Here is a 15,057-nt window from a genome sequence, read left to right on the forward strand (position 1 = left end):
TCGAGCTCAATTAGCGTTTCCTACATCGTAAACTTTTATGTGTATAATTTTTATACAACTGTCAATCAGGGTTTCATTGTATAGACGATTCTTTTTTAATGATCAACTTAATGTACTGCTATGTATTAGTCAATATTGTACCTATGGAAATTTTTTATAAATTTGTTGCAAATATATTTTCTATAATGTACTTTTATGATTGTAAAATCAATCGAAATAAAGTTTCTTTTGACTTGACTTGTATAGCACCTTCCCTAACCCCCCTGTCTCTATCGAGGCTAGACTCTTTATCATTAACTACCACTATTTTCGGATCGAGTGTTAGGTGTGAAATTCCTGGTGAAGTATGAGGCAATTGGATGTTTGGGAGGGCCATTAGACTCATGTCCTCAAATTCACTGGGAGCCTCGATTGTAAAATCGTTGTCAATAATGGTTGGATTGGGTAGTTGATGTGTTACCTGGTTGGTCGTTTCGTTAATTATAAGTTCGTTCCTCCCCTCCGGAGTTCTCGCTTGAGCCATTGGCCCCATGGAAGTTCTTCTAACCCAGTCAATTTCCTGGGAAATTCTTCTTTCCAAAACCTCGATTTCCTCAATCAGAAGAGATCCGGCTTTGACGAAGTAATTGTCGATGGGGCCCTTTGCGGCTCCGGCCGCAGCTAATGTAGATTTGCTTCTGGTTTCTCTAGTACTCATTGCTCCGTAGAGTGGGAAACCAGATGTGGCAAAGAAAAAGGGGGGAGCCCGGACCGGACTCTCCCGTACTCGAAAGTCTCAAACGGCCCGCTCTTTGCCCGGTCTTCGCCCCGAGCTCCGTCCCGCGCACGTCCCGCGGCGCAGTGGTGATTGAGCCAGTAATGTACAAGGAAGCTGGGGGCGTGGCCGCCTGGGGAAGAGGCACTAGCTGTGTAGAGTGGAGGATGATGGTCCTCGCAGTCCCCCGGTAGGCTCCATGCACTGTTTCCTCAAGCAAATACCTCGACCTGGGCCGTTGTCCACTGGGAGCGAGTGTGCTCTCCGCCGACTGCGGAGCCGCTCACACCAGGTCAAACGGCCTCAGGGAGCAGATGAGGAACAGGGAAGCTTTCACAAACCTCGCCGCTGCGGGGAATGTCTTTGAGCGGCACCCACGAAGAGGGTGTCGCGAAAGGTGACAGCAGCAGCAGAACAAGCAGCCTCTTGGTGCAGGCAACAGTCAGGGTCAATCCTCGGCAGGAAGGTGAATCCCTCGATAAGCGGCACCCGAGCAGCGTATGTTTCCCAAGATAGTTATGGCTGGAGGCGGGGGCGTGGCCACCGGGGGTAGAGGCACCAGCTGTGTAGAGTGGAGGATGCTGGTCCTCGCAGTCCCCCGGTAGGCTCCACGCACTGTTTCCTCAAGCAAATATCTCGACCTGGGCCGTTGTCCACTGGGAGCGAGTGTGCTCTCTGCCGACTGTGGAGCCGCTCACACCAGGTCAAACGGCCTCAGGGAGCAGATGAGGAACAGGGAAGCTTTCACGAACCTCGCCGCTGCGGGGAATGTCTTTGAGCGGCACCCGCAGCAGAACAAGCAGCCTCTTGGTGCAGGCAACAGTCAGGGTCAATCCTCGGCAGGAAGGTGAATCCCTCGATAAGCGGCACCCGAGCAGCGGATGTTTCCCAAGATAGTTATGGCTGGACGTGGGGGCGTGGCCGCCGGGGGAAGAAGCACCAGCTGTGTAGAGTGGAGGATGCTGGTCCTCGCAGTCCCCCGGTACGCTCCACGCACTGTTTCCTCAAGCAAATACCTCGACCTGGGCCGTTGTCCTCTGGGAGCGAGTGTGCTCTCCGCCGACTGCGGAGCCGCTCACACCAGGTCAAACGGCCTCAGGGAGCAGATGAGGAACAGGGAAGCTTTCACGAACCTCGTCGCTGCGGGGAATGTCTTTGAGCGGCACCCGCGAAGCGGGTGTTGCGAAAGGTGAGAGCAGCAGCAGAACAAGCAGCCTCTTGGTGCAGGCAACAGTCAGGGTGAATCCTCGGCAGGAAGGTGAATCCCTCGATAAGCGGCACCCGAGCAGCGGATGTTTCCCAAGATAGTTATGGCTGGAGGCGTGGCCGCCGGAGGAAGAGGCACCAGCTGTGTAGAGTGGATGATGCTGGTCCTCGCAGTCCCCCGGTAGGCTCCACGCACTGTTTCCTCAAGCAAATACCTCGACCTGGGCTGTTGTCCACTGGGAGCGAGTGTGTTCTCCGCCGACTGCGGAGCCGCTCACACCAGGTCAAATGGCCTCAGGGAGTAGATGAGGAACAGGGAAGCTTTCACGAACCTCGCCGCTGCGGGGAATGTCTTTGAGTGGCACCCGCTAAGCGGGTGTCGCGAAAGGTGACAGCAGCAGCAGAACAAGCAGCCTCTTGGTGCAGGAAACAGTCAGGGTCAATCCTTGGCAGGAAGGTGAATCCCTCGATAAGCGGCACCCGAGCAGCGGATGTTTTTGCCAAGATAGTTATGGCTGGGGGTGGGGGGAGTGGCTGCCGGGGAAAGAGGCACCAGCTGTGTAGAGTGGAGGATGCTGGTCCTCTCAGTCCCCCGGTAGGCTCCATGCACTGTTTCCTCAACAAATACCTCGACCTGGGCTGTTGTCCACTAGGAGCGAGTGTGATCTCCGCCGACTGCGGAGCCGCTCACACCAGGTCAAACGGCCTCAGGGAGCAGATGAGGAACAGGGAAGCTTTCACGAACCTCGCCGCTGCGGGGAATGTCTTTGAGCGGCACCAGCAAAGCGGGTGTCGCGAAAGGTGACAGCAGCAGCAGAACAAGCAGCCTCTTGGTGCAGGCAACAGTCAGGGTCAATCCTCGGCAGGAAGGTGAATCTCTCGATAAGCAGCGGTTCAAAGCACTTATAGCCAATTGGATCTCTTCTGTAGTTATGTCCGCATCTAATTCTGCAGCAGCCTCTGAAGGAAGTGTCTGGACCCCAATCTGCTCTAACGCCGCTCTGGCCATTTCAGGTTTTACTACCCGCTCAGGGGTATATACCCCTTTGAAGTGGGCCACGAGCGTCTCGACTATTTGTTCCGGGTTTGTGTGCACCTCCCCCATTCTGTTCCTCACTTGTTATACACCTCTAGAACTGCCTCCCCTCTTATCAAGCCATGCCAGCATCTTATCCGCCTTGTCCCCTACTTCATAAATCCTATTCTGTGTGTCAATTATATGTCTCTTAACCTGATTCCGCACATGATCCGTGTAAAGTTGCTGTTGGAGGTGAAGTGCGTGAGACGTGTCCAGAGTGGGGTGCGTTTCATGCGCTGCTGACAATACCCGCAATGTTAATTCCAGTCTAGTTAGTTCCTATGATTTCTCCCTTTTGTAGCCTGTGATTGAGTTTATGGCTTGACCCCTTAATACCGTCTTATATGCCTCCCATACAACCTCTGAGGAGCGTCCTGAGTCTACATTCTCAGCGAAGTACTGTGTCGTCACCTTTTTAAGAGCCTTGCGAACTTGGGGGATCTTAAGGTATGTAGCTTGTATGGGGTATATTCGTTTGTGTGACTTCTCCTGAGTGGAGATCGTTAGGGTGATCGGGAGTGGTCTGATATTACGCTTGGGTGAATTTCTATGGTGTCTATGTGTTGGATACCATTGCCCAGGGCCAAGAAGTGGTCAATTCTCGACATGCTGCCGTGCACAGCGGAGTGGAAGGTGTATTGCTTTGCCTGGGGGTGTGTATGTCTCCATATGTCGATGAGACCTATAGCTGTCAAAAAACGCTGGAAGCGGGAGGGTCCTCCAGCGGGAGCCATCGTCGGGAACCTATCTAGTTGTGTGTCTACAAAGGCATTGAAGTGTCCCCCAAGAACAACATCCCCCTTGGGAAGAGTCAGTAAGAAGTCAGCTAGCTTCGGGAGCTGCACCGAGTGGAGCGCTGGGGGAATGTATACTGAAACCAAATTAAGGAGTCTACCCTCCCACTGTCCCTGCAGGGCAGCGAAACACCCCTGACCGTCAGTCTTAGTGTTCAGTGGAATGAACTTTGAGGATTTCTGAATTAGGATGCCAGTCCCCCGAGACCCTGACGTAAATTCTGAATGGACTATCATTTTGTACCCTCTCCTATCCATGGCTTTGGATGCCCCCGGTTAAATGCGTCTCTTGCAGTAGTGCTATGGCGGGTTTCTGCCTTTTCAGTGCGGTCAACACCAGTCCACATTTTACCTTGTCTCCCAGCCCTCTCACATACCATGTCAGTATTCGCAGGGAAGAGCCCCGCGAATGTGATTCAATCCCCTCCGGTCTGAGTGTCAGGTCGTCTGCCATATGCGGTTACCTTGACATTTGCGTGTCTAACATGATTCGTGTCATGAATGTTATATCTCCACCTGTTCGCCAGACTGCATAGATTCATAATGTAAGAGCCAGACCTTCTTTGTAAATACCAAACTTTTGTTAAGCCACCCGAATGCATAACAGTATTCCTCGACCATACATGTGTATTCCGAACAACGCCAAAACAACCCCCTCCTTTCCCCCCCACCCTGCCCCCCTGCTTAACGGACTTCCAACTGCCCGCCTCCCCAACTGAGAAGAGTGCTTAACCCATCCCAAAACCAGAGTACTTGCGTGTTGGGGGAGAGTGTCTCCCTGAGCAAGCGGCATCCCTGCTCTCATCCGGAGCTAACCAGGCCAGCGTCCATCCGCGACTGTAAAATACTAGTTCCATTAACAAGAGACAGCGACCATTCTTGTCCCATATAGTCCGGGTCATTCTTCTCCGTCAGCCTTTATGAGTCCAAGTGTCGGGGATCTTCCCGCTCCTCCTCTGCCTGATGTTTGTGACCCTGTCTGGCTGTCGTCTCTGTGCCTGTGATTCGGTCTATGGGTTCGTCGTGGCTGGCCCGTAGTGCGCCAACCTTCAAGCCAGTCCCTGGCCGCATCGGGGGAGTCAAAGAACCAGACCTTTTTATCAGCTACCACTCGGAGCCGGGCCGGGAAGAGCATTGAGTAATGCCATTCTTTTTCTCTTACATCTTTTTTACCTCAAGAAAAGTCCTCCTTCTCCGTGATACTTCTGCCGTGTAGTCCGGGAAAAAGGACACCCTGGAGTTCTGAATCTGGATGGCCGGCGCCACTCTAGCCGCTAGCGTCCCGGTCTCTAAAGTTAAAGAGTCTCACTAGTATCAGCCTCGGCGAGCCTCCTGGCTTCGGCTTCCCCCCTGGCACCCTATGGGCCCTTTCCACAGAGAAGAAATGTGAGAGTCCTTTGGGCTGGAGCTGATTTTTGATCATATAATCCACGTAGAGGTCCATAGCTCCTGTAGTTTCAGACTCCGGCACACCTAAAATTCTGACGTTGTTCCTCCGTGAGCGCCCTTCCTGATCGTCCAGCTTTTCTCTAAGTGTTTTGTTGTCCACTTGCAATTTACCCATTTCTATTTGTAACTCGGATACATCCTTGACTAAGGATTTGGTCACCACTTCGACTTGTTTTACTCTTTCATTCATCTTATGGAGGTCTGCGCGTATAATGGTAACTTCAGTCACCGTCGCCCCCACTGTCTCCTGTACCTGAGCCAACGCCGCCAGGACATCTTCCAGTGTGGCTTTCTTTGACCCTTCGGCGTCCGCCATTTTCCCCGCGGGCTTGCGTTGCTCCTGGGGGGGAGTCTGTTTGTCATAGGCGAATTTGTCGAGCTTGGGCCTCTGTTCGCCATGCTGTACAACCTGTGATTGCTCTAGTCACCAAAAGGGCGTGCTGCCTGATCAGGGAAGGGACACCACTCATGTCTCCTGGGTAGTATCTGCGTTTCAGTCATGACAACCCCTCCTTATTGAGTGATATGGGCCTTCCCTCGTGCGGACTTGTCCACTGGCTAGTCCACTGTGGGCGGTGCAGGTTTGGGCAGGGTCCTGTGCAAGGTGTCTGCCACCGGGGTGTCTCTTCCGCTCCAGGTGTCAATTACGATGCACCCCTTTCCGCTGCTCCTTAGTAGTGTCCCGGTGTAATAAGCCTTCTGGTCATAAGAGGATACACAGTTTAATGTCCATGTCAATGTGAGTACACGGTGCCTGTACCTGATGTTGTCCAGTGTGTCGGTGTTTTACATGCCCGGAGCGTACCCTCTCAGATCCGCTTTTTAGACTTTTAAGCGGCCAGGTGCTGCCTCTTCTCCAGCAGTGGGGGGGGGGTGGAATCCATCGGGTTCAACCGGCTCAGTGCTTGCCGCGCCCCGCTGATGGTGCGACCCGGAGGTCTGCGGGGAGCGCGGATCGCCCCTCTTGCCCCGGTGCCTTCCTCCCAGTCGCGTTACCTCAGGTGTACTGGCACAGGGGTCCGGTGCTTGCCTGTTCGCGTTTCTGCACTCGGAACGATTCCGCCGCCCAAGATGGCGGTTCCGCCCCCACGCTGCGGCATCTACCGTGGAGTCTTGTCTTCAGTTCTCATGGCCGCGCCCGATAGTCTGACCATCTGCAAGCCCGTCCAATGGCTTTAGAGGCTTTCCGGGTCTTTCCGATTTTTCGGCCGGAGTTCCGACACTTCCGGCGAGTGACACCCGCCGATGCCTCACTTCCGCCTGGGTTCAGTCTGCAGACTACTCCGCTGAGGAGGACAGTAGGCCCCTTCTCTCACCTTGTCATTACACCGAACACCGCGCCGCCGCTGCCTCAAAATTGCTCTGTTGGATGTCGCACGGTCACCAGACCCAGTCCGCCCCGTCTGGGTGATAAATGTATCGGAAATTGCCTCCGGATTTATGCGGGATGCCGCCTTACAGTGGGAGCCTCCCTAAGTTGCTGCCGCCATCGTTGGCTGCTAGCCACGCCCCCCTTAGATATACTTTGGATTACAATTTCATTACTTTTTCTCTGACTTTATATTGGTTTTGTGACAGTCTTTTTCTTGATCCTGATTAGACATTGTCTTCCAGAAAGCTTTGCTGTTGAACTGGTGAACTCGGTTTTGAAACTCCATTCTTTATCACACAAAGTGCAAAGAGGCCTTTCCCTTGTGAATATTTCTGCTGTTCCGGTTACTGATGGAATTGTTTATATAATGTATCCTACAATACATTTGGTCCCACTGAATTGATTCAAATTCCATATGTATTAACATTTCTGTGCAAGATTTCATCACCCCTAGCTCCACCTCTGATGATTGGGACATTGATACAGTACATGAAATGCTAGATGATCTGTAACATTCATCTCTTTTTAATGATAACAAGATGTATGCGAGCACGGCTAATTATGATTAAATGTTTTGGTTTCACAATTATGGTCACCATTTTCTGCATAGAGCAAGTACTCCAAATGCAGTATTTAATTACACACAATGGGAACACTCCCCTACACCACCAGGGTAGCTGAAAAACATTTGCACATTTTCAGGTCATAATACAGCTAACCCAGATTCTTATTTTTACAAATTAAGACCCTCATGGACTCAAAAAACTATGATCACTGGCACCAAGCTGAAATATTCAACATCCTTCTTTTCCCAGTTGTCTGTACAAGGGATTGACCTTTGGAAAGACAATGTTGATTTACAATCCAGTTAGTAAAGTAAAGATTGGCAAGTTCAGGGAACTGAGGATTTCTTTAGAGCAATACTTCTTCCACAGCGAATGATTTTCCTGAGGAAAACTGAGCAAACATCCTGTCTTGTCTAAGATAAAAGATTTAAATTAACCCTGGGTAAAGCACTACGCTATGCTTGCGGAGTTTGCGAAGTTTGCACAACTTCGCACTACGCGAGCTGCGCGTAGCACAGTGCGAACACACGTAGTGCAGCGGTCATTTTTTGCTTGTTCGCGGTCCTCAACGTCATGTTCACGACCGCGAGCAAGCAAAATGACATCCCGGCGAGATTCTCAAAGCGGGGAAATTAGGTTTCTCATTGTGAGTGGTTGCGCATGCTCGCGACTGCTCTCAATGAGAAACTACCAGTTTGCGTTGAGAAAGCTGCCGCTCGAGTAATAATCTACTCGAGCAGCAGAAAACTACAGCTCGCACTGTGCAAGATGCCGTTTTCAATGATTGAACAGCGCCGGATGCTTGTCCGCACTGTGCAATCATTGAAAACGCATCTTGCGCAGTGCGAACATGCTACTACGCAGCTCGCGTAGTGCTACCTGAAGTTCGCGTAGTGCGAAGTGCACTTCGTGTTGCTTCGCGTAGCTCTACTTCGCGAACTACGCCCACCCCTAATTTAAATACACTAAACCTTCCCACATTTTCATGGTTTGCAACCTGGCAACCATTCACCAATTACACAAGGAAACATTAGACATCTTGCTTCCTAATGACTCATACAATTCTTCAGACACCACTCAAGAGAGATGGTTAGTGTGACCGTTAGCAACTAACGGATGTCAGGTTCGCTTTCTGGGTAGGACCGGCTGGTTTAAGATTAGTAGGCCTGGCCCAAGATACCACTCAGGGTGGCAACATCTTCCAGTATTTGAAAGTTATACCCTGACTGACTAAAAACCTCAACATTGTCTCAGGTGAAACAACACCTTGTCCCTTCCTTCTGATGACATGGGATTATAGGCCATTTTATTAGGTGCTCGAAGGCCACATGAAGAGCACTTTCTGCATTCAATATATAATAATGTGTGGAAACTTTCCCTGCTGAGAGATTTCAAAAAATTGACAGGGCAAATTTAGAAAGAGCTCTGGTAGTATCAGATAATGGTATGACTACTCTATCCACCAGAATTTACTTTCTGGGTAACAATGAGATCTGCAATTGACACAATTCTGAGTGACTTGCCTTCTTTACAACATGGGCAGTTGCAGCTTAAAGATATAATCTTACTGAGTTGGACTGTGCAGACTCTTTGGGCTGGTCGCATTCCATGGAAACACCTTAATGCTACTATCTTGTTTTTGTATGTAACATCACAAACAGTCATAGCAAAAAAGGATGCAATTTATACCCTGTTACACAGAGAGAAGCTAGAGAAACTGCCATTCACTGTTGCTAAAACACTTTCTGCGGATTGGATAGTCCACAGATTCATTTCTCTTTAACTTTTGACATTTCACTTCCAATATTGCTAACACCATTAGACAGGCATATATGAGATGCTAGGAGAGGGTTATGTACAGTCATCGATTTTATCTTTCAGATATCAATATTGAGGATTTTCTTAGTAAGACTGACTGTGAGTGTACCTTGGCACATTCCTTAGTTTGCAAAGAAGTTTCACTAAATAGCACATGTAATGCATCTATGACAAACTTGTCATGCTACTTGAAAGGTTCTTCGGATGCTGTGGTCCATCAGGCTCTCAGATTACCATTGAATGGGGGTTACTTGATGGTGATGGGTTGAGGCTGCTGTGGGATGAGACAGGTTTTGTCTATCTGGTAACGGTCTCTTTGATTGTGACTTGCGGTACACAAGCACTCTTTCCATCTGCCCTAACAGTTAGGGAAGCGATACTTTTGCATTCGATAGAACTTACAAATGTGCGATTTGACGCTTTAAGCAGACTGAAAGCCTTGTTCCTGAAAATGTGGCCTTAACATCTGAAAGGGAGAAGTTTGAGCTTCAAGTTGCAAGGTCCTCTTCTGAGATACAGACACTACTCCATGCTAACTTCCCACATCACATTGGGAGCTCATCCACAGCATTTTTGTCATTTCTAATATGGCCAGAGCGCACAGTTTTTTAAGTCAATTGGCTCCAGGTTGGTTACCACCTACCAGACAGTCTTCATAGCTATTCCATCATTCAAACACATCAAGCTTAAAAGCATTTTTTGGAGGCTTACAGTTTGTTCTAATACTAGTTGTCAGGACTGTGCTTTTTATTTTTCTGCTCTGCTATGAGTGTCCCACTGCAAGGTCAAATGGGATTTGCACTATCACACATGCTCCTGAGTACTGAACACATTTTACATTGTTTTGGCGCACCCTTACTTCGGGAACTGAACAACCATTGGTTCTTGTCCTTTAAGCCTGTCAGGCTACACTGCCTGCAGCCCATTTTCTGCTCTCTGCTGTGCACTTTCAAGTGTGCCCTGGACATATGATTGGGATCGCAATTGGTTCAACCTTCAGATATTGCCCTATTGTTGGGGCCGTTAAAGGATACCTTCCACTGTTGACCCTAGCATTTGCCATTGCTCCAAAATGCATAATATGGGCCCTCCTGGAATTCTTCCTGGTAATCTGGACCCTGGCTCATCATCTGCAGTATCAGCACCGGCTGTTCCTCCCTTGGCAGACAATGAGGTGCATAGACTGGAACATCTTTGCCCTATCGACCTGATTGGACTTGTTTTCAACATTCTAAATTGTTTTAAAATTGTTTTATACATCGCCTTTTAACACATTTTTAAAATTAGCTTTTATTCTTTTTAAATATTGTTTTCTGAATGCTTTTCTCCTTAAACTAGTATAGTGCCTTGTTATAGTTTTAAAGGTTTTATTGCTTTTACGTAGATTTAGCACTGTATTTCGATAGCATTATGTTTGGCATCTTACATCCAAGGAGTGAGTGTCATGTGGAGTGATTAGGCCTGGTTAAGAAACGCCATCTTTACATGCTCATATTCTTAAGTTGCTTTCTTTCAACTTTAATATGTTAACATTTGACACACATTCATTCAAGTACACATGGAGGATAATGTTCCTCAAACTCAATTCAATTCATGAAACTTTATTCGGCACACGTATATGACCATAAAAGCACAAGGATAAAAATACAGTAAATATTGCATACAATGAGTTAAAAACAACAGTTTGTTTACAATACAACTTCATAGGCACTCTATGACAATACCTTGAACAGTTTGTAGAAGGGCTAAGTTAAGCACGGAAGGTGTTGTTGTTTGTTTTTGGCCACAGGGAATAGGGAGTTACCCTACCCAACAGGGATTTGGCAGATCCACTCACCTTAGACATGATAGGATTGAATGCGTTAGGTAGGAGTACATTATATTACATACTTGTATGTATGCATATTGTTTCTGTAATCAGCAAAATGGTTGAACTGTTAATATTTTTCACCATTCTTGTAATGCTAATCACATTATTCTGTTTCCTTCTATTAATCATTGCAGCACAAGTTTTTTGCTCAAGTATTACAATGCTTCAATAAATATTGAAACGCTTCACTGTGTATTTCTTGTATATCTCGTTGGGTATGCATAAGTGGCTGAGCAAAAGGCTTCTAGGTCTGGTACCACAAATTCCTTGGGGGATCAAGGTTGTCATGTTCTGAGGTTGCACATACATGTATTACCCTCTAAGTTTAGGGGTATAGATGATGCCCTATAAGCAGTACAACGCCTACATCGTTGACAGGACCCTTTGTGCTGGACTGAGAAGGAAACTTTTCAGAGGGACTAAACTGGTCTCTCAATCTAACCTACCCTCCTTCACAGTCGGCCTAAACTTGTGACTTTCTCCAAGTCTTGCACGACCAGATTGCCATGAGTGGTTTTAGGCTTTTTGGTGATATTTGTACTGAAATCTGCCAAGTTACCCAAGGGTTGAGCACAAGTTAATATAGGGTTTGCTTGCAAATTCAACAGGAGAAGGATTGTGGTTGCTGCTTTAGATGGGTGTTACCCCCTCAACTAGTAGCCCAGTGTTATCCTTGCCGTCTGGGCACTTCATGGAAAATATGGTGATAACAGAAAGAGATTCACCATACATTACCAGTATCCCAACATATCAGAGAATTTAGTTATGTTTTATAAAATTATCTCTCCACTTTGAGATCCATCTTCAGAAATGACATTAGTGATAATTGCAGATTATGTTCTTCTGAAAACATCTTGTCTCGTGTACATGGAAGCCCAATCAGTGGGAAATATGCCTGCAACAGTGGTGCAGCACAGCACTCACAACCTCTGTTGCAAAAGAGTTGACTGAAAGAAACAAAAGATTCGATTTTGCAAAGGGTCTCTACAATTTTTGAATATTCACCTGCACAGATGTTTGTTACTCATTCTCCGAGGAAAGGATTTACCCTTGCCGACACTCCCTCCAACTTGCAAGAAGTTGTCCATCCCTCCGAGGGATGAAATCTGGTTGTGGGAGGAAGAATATTGAATTTCAAAGAGTTCCTCCTCATTATAGGTTTCTTCTCCCGCCATTGAACATGAGAAGAAAACCTGAGTTGGAAGGGGGAGCAGAAAAGGCAACTTGCACACACTGACATATGGATTGAGGAGAGTTCTACATAGCCGACACATGCATTGCATTAGCAACTGCTACCTGAGGAGTTGTTTGAAACAGAGACTAGTAGCTGGTCTTCAGGGCATTTGAAAGATGTTTTCCTGGGTAGGACCAACTATCTCCTCCTGTTGAGGTGTGGTTGCTTGAGACATGATAGTTTGTAGAAGGAGAGGGTTTACTCCTGGGATTACATGTCATCCTCCACTTGTGGATGGACGACTTCATATTCTGGCATTTCAGCACCAGGGCTAAATGTAAAAAGTGGTTATAAATAATATTGTACAGGTTAGAGATGGTCTATATTTCTAAACTTTCTTTAAGATAAGTGGATGACACTTTAATAATGTATGGTCCAAGAGAATTAAATTAGAAGAATATTACCTTATCTTGCCAAGCGTACTTCCTTTTTGGACAGAAACTTAGCCGGTCAACCTTGACCTTAAATGTTGGTGGTGAAAATGTGGCATAAAATCCAGCAGTTAGTCAATTTTGTGGAAATGAGAAAGGAAAAAATGAGGAAGAAATTATTTTTGCTACTAGTACATGTATTTATGTTTGAATTACTAATAGCAGAAGGCTGAAATGCTCCAAGCAAAATGTCTCCTGGTATCTGATGGGTGTCACAGAGTGTAACAACTGAAGTTAGCACCACCCCATGTGGGGGTGTCCTCTCAATGCACAGTGTGATGTCTGTTGTTTTACATTAAGTAGGTATGAAGCAGATTAGTCTGTTTTCATAAATTTAATTTAGGGGCCCGTAGCAGTCCACCCTTTACCCAGGGGCCTCCTGTTGGGGCCTGTAGGGGTACCCATGGTTTCCCTCTTTCCAACCATGCACAGTGTGGCAGGTACTATGGGGTGCCCTCCACAAGGTGCAAGGTTTTCCGCAACCACCCCTTTTTTAATGAGAGCCTGTGTTGGTGGTCTAAACACAGGCTCGAATTGAAGCCAATGGGAATCTGACTGAACAGTGTTCGGAAACATCATAATTGGTCGGTCCGACTCCCCTAACCCGAGTAGGTCGGAAACCATTCAAAAAAATTAGTCGATTGGAATATTTTCCGACCGACATCGTAATTGGCCCATAAGTAGAAAAGGGGAAAGGCTAGGGTGTTGGCAGGACATACGCATTTGGTGGACACATGTGGGTCACATGTATGTAATTCAGGTCAGATAAATGCTTTTTGTTTATACTTCACATTCAGGATTGTTCAATAGCCAAAGGTCTGGATCACCCCTTCTGAGGCCGAAATCACTGCCTATAAAAATACATAAAAAAATAAAGTTGTAAAGTTAGTAGTAGCAACTTTATGATTGTAATTTCTGTCCTAAAAGCCTGCATCCCTTCGTGTATGTTTGCGGAGACACATAAATCCAGGCCAGAGATTTCCACCCGTAGTTAGTGAACATCATCCATGTCAAGATCTCTGTCCATTTGTAGGTGGAAATCTACAGGTGCACATATCTCGGCAAACATATTTCTATTCATGAATCGGGCCCATAGAAATTCAAAATGCAAAATGCACCAGCACATGAGTTTTGACCTCATTGTATGGAATGAACATTTTCAATAAATATGCATATATATATATATATAAAAATACATTAGCTTGTAGTATGGCCTGAGGCCTGCTTTGCGTGCATGTTATGTTAGCACGGCTTATTAGAAATATAAATGCCATTTTACCTTTTGCTGCTTTTGCACACAACACTGCATAGCTGTTTTTGTAAGTTAGCCTCACGAAGGTCTACACATGAGAAAAGGTTTTGTTTTGGACATCTCTAGATTGACATTGTGCCCCTAGTTTGCACAGTGAGTACTGAAGCGTTCAAGGTTATCATACATGTTAGCTGTTTTCGACATGTTCGAGTAATGCTTTCTAGACACAAAAATTTGGCAGCTGTGAGCCAACTAAGATTCTGGTGCCTTTATCATTACACACTTGCCATGATTTTGCACACTTTGAAGATTTCTGTTTCCAGGGATGCAGAGAGTTTTGGCTGATCCGAATGTGATTCACTCTTACTGAGCAGAAAGGTAATGGGGTGCCCCAGACATGCCTAAGAGACCTTTTTTTAATTTATAATACATAGTTCCTATATATGGAGGGTGTTAAACTAGGCGCTATAGGACCTGTTTTCACCATCATTGTAATATGATTCCTCCTTTTGTATTTTATGGAATTGTAACAATGCTGACCATATTATTTCTAATCATATGCCTTCTTATGTTGGCTAAGATACTGCACATGAGATCACGTTGCTAAAATAAATCTTTTAACCTTACTGTGTCTCTTATTTACTCCTGTTGTGGACTGGTATGAGAGTATAAAAAAAGAGTGTTCTCACTTACCACCGTTCCTGAGTTCGTACTAAGTCACATGTTCTAGGTTGTCTAATCGTTGGTTACTTTGCTATAGGACGAAGAGCTAATGTGACACTGATGTTAGATGTTTGGGGTTTTTCAAGGTACTGAGGTGAGTTTTTGGTACACCACAATTCACTAATGTCCTAGGTCTCTGTGCACAGTTCTGTGTGTGAGCAGGATCCTTGCAAAAATCTCATTCATTTGACTTAATTTACAACAAACACGTCAGCGATAAAGATGCGCTTTTAGAACCTTCCTAAAGTGAGCAAATTAATTATCTAGTAGATGCACTGAGGGAGGACACTTCTTCCAGAGCTGTGGGACCAAACACTATAAGCCTAACCTCCATAGTGGGCTTTCCTGAGATGGGAAATGGTGACAAGAACAAGGGAGCCTGGGTATTAAGGTCTGAAAAGAAGTTAAGGAATGGTGATTTCAGACAGGGCTTAGGGGCTAATTCAAAGGTGGCTCTTTGCATGAAGCACAGGCACTTGAATTTATCTCTCAGGGACATGGAGTAAATAA

Source organism: Lissotriton vulgaris, chromosome 3_2 (assembly GCF_964263255.1).
Source record: "Lissotriton vulgaris chromosome 3_2, aLisVul1.2, whole genome shotgun sequence".
NCBI lineage: Eukaryota > Metazoa > Chordata > Amphibia > Caudata > Salamandridae > Lissotriton > Lissotriton vulgaris.